This window comes from Podarcis pityusensis (genome assembly GCF_964106645.2).
Source record: "Podarcis pityusensis genome assembly, chromosome: 8".
NCBI lineage: Eukaryota > Metazoa > Chordata > Lepidosauria > Squamata > Lacertidae > Podarcis > Podarcis pityusensis.
In genome coordinates, this window is record NC_138033.1 from 84,296,261 (window position 1) to 84,306,196 (window position 9,936).

Consider the following 9,936-nt stretch of genomic DNA (forward strand, 5'->3'; position numbering starts at 1 on the left):
ATTCTATTGCTGGGAAGGACTCAGTGACCCCGGTCTATTTTAGGAGAGAGGGTGGTATGGGGTTGGGGGCAGATGAGATGGAGGTGCTTGGCAGTGGGTGTGTTGTAAGCAGAAAGCGTACGCTTCAATTCCCATGACCCACCTCCTTCAGTTACTAGTTTCTTGGGGTTGGGGCTAAATCCATGATGGGTCAGAGAAAAATGAGCGGCGGCAGGAACCAGTCAAAGCAAGGCAGATCTTAATTTTACTGTTGCGACAGAGTTTCTCACCTTACATGTTGCATGGAGGTGAGGAGCCAAGACAAGTGTGTGTAACAACTTTTAAAGACTTGAGAAATTGCCAATAATTATAATAATAATAATTTATTTTTTATACCCCCCCCCAATCTGGCTGGGTTTCCCTTAGCCCAGAGGTTTTGGCCTTTTTTGAGTCCACGGCTCCCTTGACCAACTACATTCTTTCTGTGAGGCTCAGGAGCCCAGCTATGTCACCCCTTGCCAGCAGAGCTGGCAGCCTCTCGTCCTTTTTCTGACTCCTTCCTTTGTGGAGTGTTCCCTCTTCTTCTCTCCCCTCTCTTTAGGAGTCCTCTGGACAGCCGCAGCTGCCGCCCCTTCCCTAAAGAGAGGTGTCTCCTCACGCTGCCCCACAGGGGCCTGGGAAGCACCCCCTGGCCAGCTCCAGAGGCACCGTTCGCCTGGGGAGCTTGTAGCCAGGGGTGCTGCAACAAACAGCTGCACAAGCCTTTGGGAGGCAGACATGCAAGAAGGCATGGGGGGGAGAGAAAGAGGGACAGAGGCCAGTGTTGTTTGCGGCACCCTTGACCATCATTCAAGGCACCAAAGGGTGCCACAGCACCCTGGTTTGAAAACCACTGCCCACCCAACAAGCAACAGACATACATCACAGAAAGAGGCAGCCTTGTCTCCTTCTTGTCTCTTGTCATGATACCTGAGAATGTTTGTTGGTTGCCCTTTCCTGACCAGTCTGAGCCTTTCCCTTGAAATGGTAAATACCTCAGCTCTTGAATCCATTGTCACAGATCTACCCCTATTTATGTGAGATGTTTATAGCTTTTGAAGGATTTGTAAGTGAAAAGAACTATTGGGAAAGGTTTTTCCTTCAACTGCAGAGTAAATATCTGGGGTCATTAAGAGGGCTTCTGGATTGCTCTGTGAACTCAAAGAAAGTGTCTTTTTTTTCAGGGAAAATTTTATAATTTTTGAATGGTAAAGGATTGTTTTTTCTCTAGGGTGCGTGTCTGCTATGTGTGCACCTTAAGATTTGTGTAACACTCATGCCAACTTCTGTTGCCCAGCGCCTGCAAGCCCCCTACTGTGACATCATAGAATGCTTGCAGTTGTGTGTTTTTTAAACCACACCAGCCACTGCTCATCAGCAGAACTGAGCAGCTTCTGTGAGTGAAGTGAAGAGCTGTTTCTCAGAAGGGGAAGCCCTGGGAGAGACTAGGGTTCAAATACCTCCTTACTCAGCTGTGCAGCTCACTGGGTGACCAGGGGCAGGTTGTCATCTTGAGCTCCTTGGAGTAAAAGATGGGATATCAATGCAGACACCCTCAGAAGGTGGTGGACTCTTCTTCTTTGGAGGTTTTTTATACACAGAGGTTGGGTGGCCATTTGCAAGGGATTCTTGAATTGGATTCCTGTTTTGCAGGCAATTGGACTAGATGCACCTTGGGGTTCTTTCCAAATCTACAATTCTATGATTTTGTTTAAGTGTCATTTTATTGATTAGATAGGAAACCCCTTCGAGACTGCTCTGAGATGCCAGGTTGGATATAAGCGCCATAAATGAGAAAAGAGAGAGACACGTCGGCCTGTGAATGACCCCAGGCAGCTGGCAGAAGGACTCGGACATAGAGGCAGAGGGAACCTGGAGGCTTCAGGACGAAGTTGCTGTTAAGCACTGGACACAGGGCCACCTGGAAAAGGTGAGTGGCCGTCTGCAAGATCTTACAGAGCTCATGAGATCTTGTGAGATTTCAGGAAGATCTCACAAGATCTTGCTAGTGTTGTAAACAAAAATTGCCCTTTTCCTTTATGGGGTATCCAAGAGCCCATATAGAGTCCTTACATAGGTTCCTTATTGGTAGGAGAAAATAACAGAGGCCAACCAGAGAATATTGAGAAGCAAAGCAGCTAGTAAGCTTGATCTTTATTGATCTGTTGCAACAGGGTGCTCCCCTCACACGCAGGAAAGGAGGAGGACCCAGAAAAATGGTGTGCAAGGTCTTATAAAGACTTTTGAAATTGCCACCCTGTAGATCAAGACCACCCCCAGAAACATCATACATACATCACAGAAGGGGTGTAACCTAAGACCACCCCTCAGATACATCATACCTATATCACAGAAAAGGCGGTCTAAACAGAAATTTAAATGTTGTTTATCTCTTGTCCTTGTTTATCTCCTGTCTGGCAGGTTACTTGATTGGATTGCCTGGGGAGCCTGGCCATTCTTTTGTAGTGATAAATACTTAGTTCCTGGGCCAGGTCACAGGCTCACACCCTATTCAAACAGAGACATACCCTTAAGACAGGATTTGTGAAGGAAAAGACAATGGGGAGGCTTTTCCAGTTTGACCTTGCAGAGAAAACATTTGCTCAGTTTAGGAATCAAAATGGTTCCAGGTTGGCCCTCCTGTGCTGATCTATGTACGTACCCGGTTGGTACACTCACAAACATTACCATGTATCTAAGACCTCAAAATTCCTATCACACTAGCCCAATACTGCTATTAAACCAACTAGATTTAGTAGGATTATGCATAGGGTTTCCATGTTGGGTTGCAGCTAGCACTGTGGGCAGGGTAAGGTCCTGGCACTTACATGATCTCCCACTACTGACATTGCTGGTGCTGGCAGGGTTGAGTAAGGTTGGCACAGTGCAAACACACCGGTGCAGCCAAACTCGTGCTCATGCCAGTGTGTTCACACCACATCAACCTCACCTCCTTCCTCCTCTACCTTCTTGTAAGCCACAGTGATGTCAGCGTTGGGAGATAAGCTAAGTGCCTCCCCCCCCCACCAAATGCTACTGCTTGTGGATGGCTTATGATTTTAAAAGATTCCACCTTCTCCCCAAGTAGTGTTTTCAAGCGGCCATTGTAGCTGTGCTTTTAACAGCAGCTCAACATGCAGACATAGGGTGATATTCAATTATCTTTTTGGTTACTGAGAACAAACAAGAGTGTACAGAAACAAGATTGGGTGCAGGCCTGGCCAGGACATAGGCGTGACACACCTGTGACAAAGGTGACCTGTGTGCTTGCTTGCTTAACAGCTGTTGGGAATGTCAATGTCCCTGCTCTCCCTTCTTATGGTCTTTATATTGGACCTGGAGACTCCAATAGAGAGCATTCCATGTCAAGAAGGAGGGCAAGTGGGCACCCTATCAAATGACAAGGCAGGAGCTACACGGAGCAGGGCCTTTTCACTGGTGGTGCCCATTGTATGGCTTGCTCTTTCCAGACCTGCTCTCTTTTGGCCTGTAATTTGGAGCTTTATAATCTAGGAAGACTTTGGAATAACAGGTTGACAAGTCATCAGTCACTGATGTATGAGCAGATTTTATTGGTTGTTATTCTGGGTTTCTGGCGCACCAGGGTTTACACCAGCGTAATAGAGTTGGCCAGGATGAAAGAAGGGATACAATTTCTGAGCTTTTTCCATTGTCTGCGCAGCAGGGGGTGTTCAATCAACAGTGCAAAGGCTGAGCTGAAGCGTTTCCTGCTGGTTACCTGCTTTCAGCAATAGGGGTCGCTGTTTGGTAGTACCCAGTTGGTTAGTTGTCAGATTCTAGAGCTCCCTATTGGTGGCTCTTAGGTAATTCCAAAAATACAGTCCATTAATAAAACTGTGTTCATTCAGAAAGCGGTAACATAAATCTCCATTGCTACATATTGGGTGTGTATTTCAGCGGTTGAATGTACAGCTTTACGGCCACGCTGTAGTGTAGTGCTTATGCAACTGTGAATAAAAGGTGGCTGGGCTCATTGTCCCGGGGTTTGTGGGGGGAGGTGATGTAGCAGGAACCCCCCACCCCAATCCTTCAGTTTGTACAAACTTCACACACTCACACTCACACACTACATATGCCACACTTCTGTTATAAATTCATAGAAAAATCAACCATACATCGGATTTGCACTGTTCCATTTTTATTTTACTCCATATGACAAGGACTATCAAAGGGGGGTGGCTTGGTTCTGGTCAGCCATAATCCCTTCACCATCCCAGCACATCCACAGGAGCCCTGCCCAGTTGCTATGCCAACCCTGATGGTCCTAGACAGAAGACCATCAAGATCACAAAGAACTTGCATATGGGAGTGGATTCAGCATGGACTGAAACAAAGGACAATGATCAGATCTTCCCTCTGGGGGCAGGAAACTGCCAACTCCCCTTTGTCTCCTGGAAGTGACTCATGGGCAGGGGGAAAGGAGGAACCAGCCAGGTGACAGGACACTCAGGTTACCACCACAACTCCTCCCTCAACCCCTCCTTTCTGTAATGTATGCATGATGTTTCTGGGGGTGGGCTTGACCTAGAGGATGGGAATTTCAAAAGTTTTTATAAGGTCTTGCACACCATCTTTCCGGGTCTTTCCTCTCTCCTGCAAGTGATGGGAACACCCTGTTGCAACAGTTCAATAAAGGCCAAGCCTACAGGCTGCTGTTTTGCTCCAAGTTATCCTGGTTGGTGTCTTTGTTTTTGTCCAAGGGAGCCCTCGGATTTTTCCGGTAACAGTGACAAAACTGATTTTGAGTCTGTACTCTGAATAGTGACACCAGGGACCTAGAAGGTGCAGGGCTTGTCAGTCCAACCCCTGCACAGACTCATCAGGGCTGACCTTAAGGGAATTGGAACAACTGGGCCAAATTGGACCCTGTGGGCCGCTCCTAAAGGGGCCCCCACACCAGGGCAATCTAGATGGATTTATTTATATGAGATTTTGCAGACTTTGGCTGTGAACTGGGGCCCTACAAAAAAAACTAAAGTTGGGCCCCACTTCCTCAAATTGGGCCCCCACTGGCTAGCCCTGAGTCTCATAGTTGCTGGGCCTGAGTTTCCCTGCCCTTGCATGAAGTCTTGGGTTTCCAGTTTTGAGAGAGTGGAGACTGCGGCACTGGGGAGATGGCAGGCTGCTGAGGCCCCCTAGATTTAGAGGCCCAATTTGCCCTGCCCTCGCATGAAGTCTTGGGTTGCAATTTTGGGAGAGGGGAGGTTGCCTGCTGGGGAGCGGGCAGGCTGGCCAGGCCCCCTAGATTTAGAGGCCCTAGGATTCAGCCTACTTAGCCTATACATAAATCTGGCACTGGCTATATCCTATACAGGAGCAGGGCCATCTTCACCATTGGCACTAGGGGTGCACGGCACCAGGGCGCCGGGCTCTCAGAGACACCAGGCCGAGTCCGGGGCTGAGCATTGGAGTCCGGGGAAGAGCCGTCGACAGCCAAGCAGAGCAGAGCCCATCGGAGTGCCACCGGCTCTTCTGCTGCTCTTCCCCAGACGCCAACACTCACCCCTGAACTCGCGCTGAGCCGCAACAGCAGAAGAGCCCATGGCTCCCCAACAGGCTCGGCTCTTGGCTCTTGCCCCAGCTGCATGGCAACTAACTGTTTTGGCACTGCACCCAGAGTGCCGTGTAACGTTGTGGTGGGATCTGCCGTGCGCCGACAGCACTGAAGGCAGCAACAAAACCCAATGAATAGGAGCATACAGATCCTGTCTGGAGATGTTGCCTCTGATGCCGCTTGCATTCCCCATCGTTCTGCACTGGCACCCCATGTTGGACAGTGCTGGGAGCGTGCGCTGACAGCCAAGGAACCCGCAGCTTGGCACATGCAACAGGATGCGTTGCACAGTGCCCGCAATGTTACATGGCACTCCGGGTGCTTCACGCGCAGCCAAAACAGTTAATAGCCATGCAGGAGGGGCAGCAGGTGGACAGCATGGCGACTGTGCATGCTGCCCGACATTTTGTCCCCCCCAGCATAGAACCTGCACCCCCCTTCGTACACCCCTGTGCCTGGGGGGCTGGCACCCCTTTTGGTTGGCGCTGGGAGTCCCTGTGTCCCACAACCGTTCTAAAGGTTCTAAAGGTAAACAACTATTTCTTTTAAAAAGCCAACAACTTTGGGGTCCCCCGCCCCTAAAAAAAGGTCAACAACAAACCTCTTCTGATCAGCAAGTCCTAGGCTCTGTGGTTTAACCCACACCGCCACCCGCGTCCCTAAAGTTAAGATACTGACAGGAATATTATCTGAGAAACCATAAACTTGTTAATGTTTGTAAAATAAACTTGGTTTTTTGGTTCACTTTTAACAGCTGACTGGACTCAGTGTTTTACCAGAGAGTAACTGGTTGGTGGCAGTGGGGAAGCGAGCACAGTGGTGGCACAGGGATCAATAGACCATTAAATGTCCGGGGACCCTGTGTGATCGCCACACCTCTGAACACCAGTTGCTGGAAATCATAGGGAAGGAAAGGGCTCCTGTGCTCAGATCCTGCTTGCAGGTTTCCCAGAGGCATCAGGGACTAGATGGGCCCTTGGCCTGATCCAGCAGATGCCCTTCTTATGTTAAGGCCTTTTAAAAAACACAATATAACATTGCAGCCTATTTCTGGATCACACTCACAGTGGGGAGCAGGCATTTGGTGATGTTGTAACAGTGCTTCGGTTGTCAGCTGCCCTCTCTGGAGGGTACCCTCCTTGCTGCACCTCGCAAGCATCACCCTCTTGGCAGGAACATCAGGGAAATTTAGTGGGCAGCCCCTGACAGGATTGGGAAGCACTTAACCCAATGGAGAGGGTGGGCTCAAGGAGGGCAGAGGGATGGCTATAAGGGCCCTCACTTCCCTCAAGGATCTACCTGAGGGCTCGTTGAAGCCTTCCCAGAAACCCAGGCCAGGATATTGTGCTAACAAATACACCTAAGAACATGGGCATATCCAATTATTAAGTTGGTTGGGTTCAGAAAAGCAAACACTTTTCCTCTCTTCTTTTTTGTATAATTTTTTATTAAGTTTTTCTATTTCACGTTTTAGAATATTCATTAAAACAACCTTAAAATATCAATGACTTCCCTCCTTCTCTTTCCGTGGTTGCTTGCCATAAATCCCTGCATATTTTACATAAACTAAACCATTCAGTATTCCATTATTACATCCATCAAAACTTATTTACACTGTTGAATTTATCTTAATGCTGCCAGTGTTTTTAAGTGTACACAATACCCCCCCATATATTCAATAAACATTTTCCAATCTTCTTTAAACATATGTTCTTCTTGTTCTCTTATTCTATAAGTAAAGTCTGCAAGCTATGCATATTCCATCATCAGTTTAAGTTGCCATTCCTCACTCGTTTTCCATTTTACACTTTAAGGTAAAGGGACCACTGACCATTAGGTCCAGTCGTGACCGACTCTGGGGTTGCGGCGCTCATCTCGCTTTATTGGCCGAGGGAGCCAGCATGCAGCTTCCAGGTCATGTGGCCAGCATGACTAAGCCACTTCTGGCAAACCAGAGCAGCGCACGGAAACGCCGCTTACCTTCCCGCCAGAGTGGTACCTATTTATCTACTTGCACTTTGACGTGCTTTCAAACTGCTAGGTTGGCAGGAGCAGGGACCGAGCAATGGGAGCTCACCCCGTCACGGGGATTCGAACCGCCGACCTTCTGATCGGCAAGTCCTAGGCTCTGTGGTTTAACCCACAGCGCCACCCTCTTTCCAAATCCCTGAAAAAGGACTTGTGGAAGGGCTGTCTTCAAGTCCCTGGAATCTGCACCTTTGGAATTGCTTAGAGGGGCTGGTTGAGGGGCACAAGGCCAAGGCCGGCAGTAAGAGCAGAAAGAGCAGTGAAGTCAAGAACATAAGAAGAGGCTGCTGAATCAGGCCAACGGCCCATCTAGTCCAGCAACCTGTTCTCACAGTGGCCAAGCAGATGTCCTAACGGGAAATCCACGAGCAGGATTTGATCTCCAGAACACTTTCCCCTCCCGTAGCTTCCAGCAACTGGTATTCAGAAGCATTTACTGAGGCAGAGCATAGCCGTCATGCTTAGTAGCTGTTGGTAGCCGCTGCCCAGAGCCGTCTTTCCTATAGGGCTTACTGGCACGTTGCGCCAGGGCGCTGGCCTCTCAGGGGCGCCCCAGTGAGTGAGGGAGCTGCGTGGCTTTGCCGGCGACCTCCCCTTTCCCTGCATGCCCGCCAGCTGTGCTCCGTCAACCATATGGCTGGCTGGCGGGGAATGGGGTAACTGTGCCTCTAAAGAACCAGGTGCGCAGCCTGGGAGTCATTCTGGACTCACAATTGTCCATGGAGGCGCAGGTCAATTCTGTATCCAGGGCAGCTGTCTACCAGCTCCATCTGGTACGCAGGCTGAGACCCCACCTGCCCGTGGACTGTCTCGCCAGAGTGGTGCATGCTCTGGTTATCTCCCGCTTGGACTACTGCAATGCACTCTACGTGGGGTTACCTTTGAAGGTGACCCGGAAACTACAACTAATCCAGAATGTGACAGCTAGACTGGTGACTGGGAGTGGCCGCCGAGACCATATAACACCGGTCTTGAAAGACCTACACGGGCTACCAGTACGTTTCCAAGCACAATTCAAAGTGTTGGTGCTGACCTTGAAAGCCTCAGTCCAGTATACCTGAAGGAGTGTCTCCACCCCCATCGTTCTACCCAGACACTGAGGTCCTGCGCCAAGGGCCTTCTGGTGGTTCCCTCCCTGCGAGAAGTCAAGTTACAGGGAACCAGGCAGAGGGCCTTCTCGGTAGTGGCACCTGCCCTGTGGAACGCCCTCCCATCAGATGTCAAAAAGAAAAATAACTACCAGACTTTTAGAAGACATCTGAAGGCAGCCCTGTTTAGGGAAGCTTTTAATGTTTGACGGACTATTGTATTTTAACATTTTGTTGGAAGCGGCCCAAAGTGGCTGGGGAAACCCAGCAGATGGGCGGGGTATAAATAATTTATTATTATTATTATTATTATTATTATTATTATTATTATTATTATTTATTATCCCTGCAGAGGCTTAGGATGGAAGCTGCACCCCACCAACTATATGGCGATCCCTGCAGAGGCTTGGGAAAAGTCGACAACTCTGGGAAATGGGGGGAGCACCGGAGGGATCTTTGCACCACGGCGCTGGATATGCTTCAGACGGCCCTGCCGCTGCCTCTGTGAATTTGTCCAATTTTTAAAAATCATTTTAACGTTGACTTTTAAATTGTTGTAACCTGCCCTGGGACCTCAGGGTGAAGGGTGAGTAATAAATTAAGATATCATCATCAACAATAACTTCAGGGTTGCACTGCTCTGCTCCCTGGAACAAATAAGAGAACCTGATCTCTGCTAAACAATATGGAACCCTCCCTGGGAATAATGAAGAAATGTCAAAAGAATTATGCTGGACAAGAGGCATCAATGTGGAAACTTCAAATTGCTGGATTTCCAACTCCCATTTCCCCTCCTCATTGACTGTGTTGATGGAGGATGATGGGAGTTGGAGTCCAACCAAGAGCAAGTGGAGTAATCCATGTGACCTACTCCTGAGACTGGAGGCTCCCTGGCCCAAAGGCTCATGGGAGGAGGCTGGCATATTCATTTATTCATTTACTTATATTACATTTCTATCCCATCTTTTTCTCCAAGAGCTCAAGGTGATGTCCATAGCGCTCCCTGTCATTTAATCCCCACAGCAACCCTGTGAGGTAGGTTAGGCTGAGAGGCAGTGACAGGCCCAATGAGTTTCATGGCCAAGGGGAGATTTGAACCCTGGTCTTTCTCCCAAGTCCAAGTCCGGCACTCTAACTGCCACACCACCACGGTTTCTCAAATGATTTCGAAATGATTACTTTGAACCTTTCAATCTCTTCAAGAAAGAGCTGGTCAAGGACCTGAAA

The 9,936-nt window shown here is 48.9% G+C and overlaps 1 long non-coding RNA gene across 1 annotated transcript in view; it reads right to left on the minus strand.

Annotated features, from left to right (window-relative positions):
* The window catches only part of LOC308483579, a 140,004-nt gene that overhangs the window by 57,652 nt on the left and 72,416 nt on the right, over positions 1-9,936 (minus strand). The window lies entirely within an intron of this gene.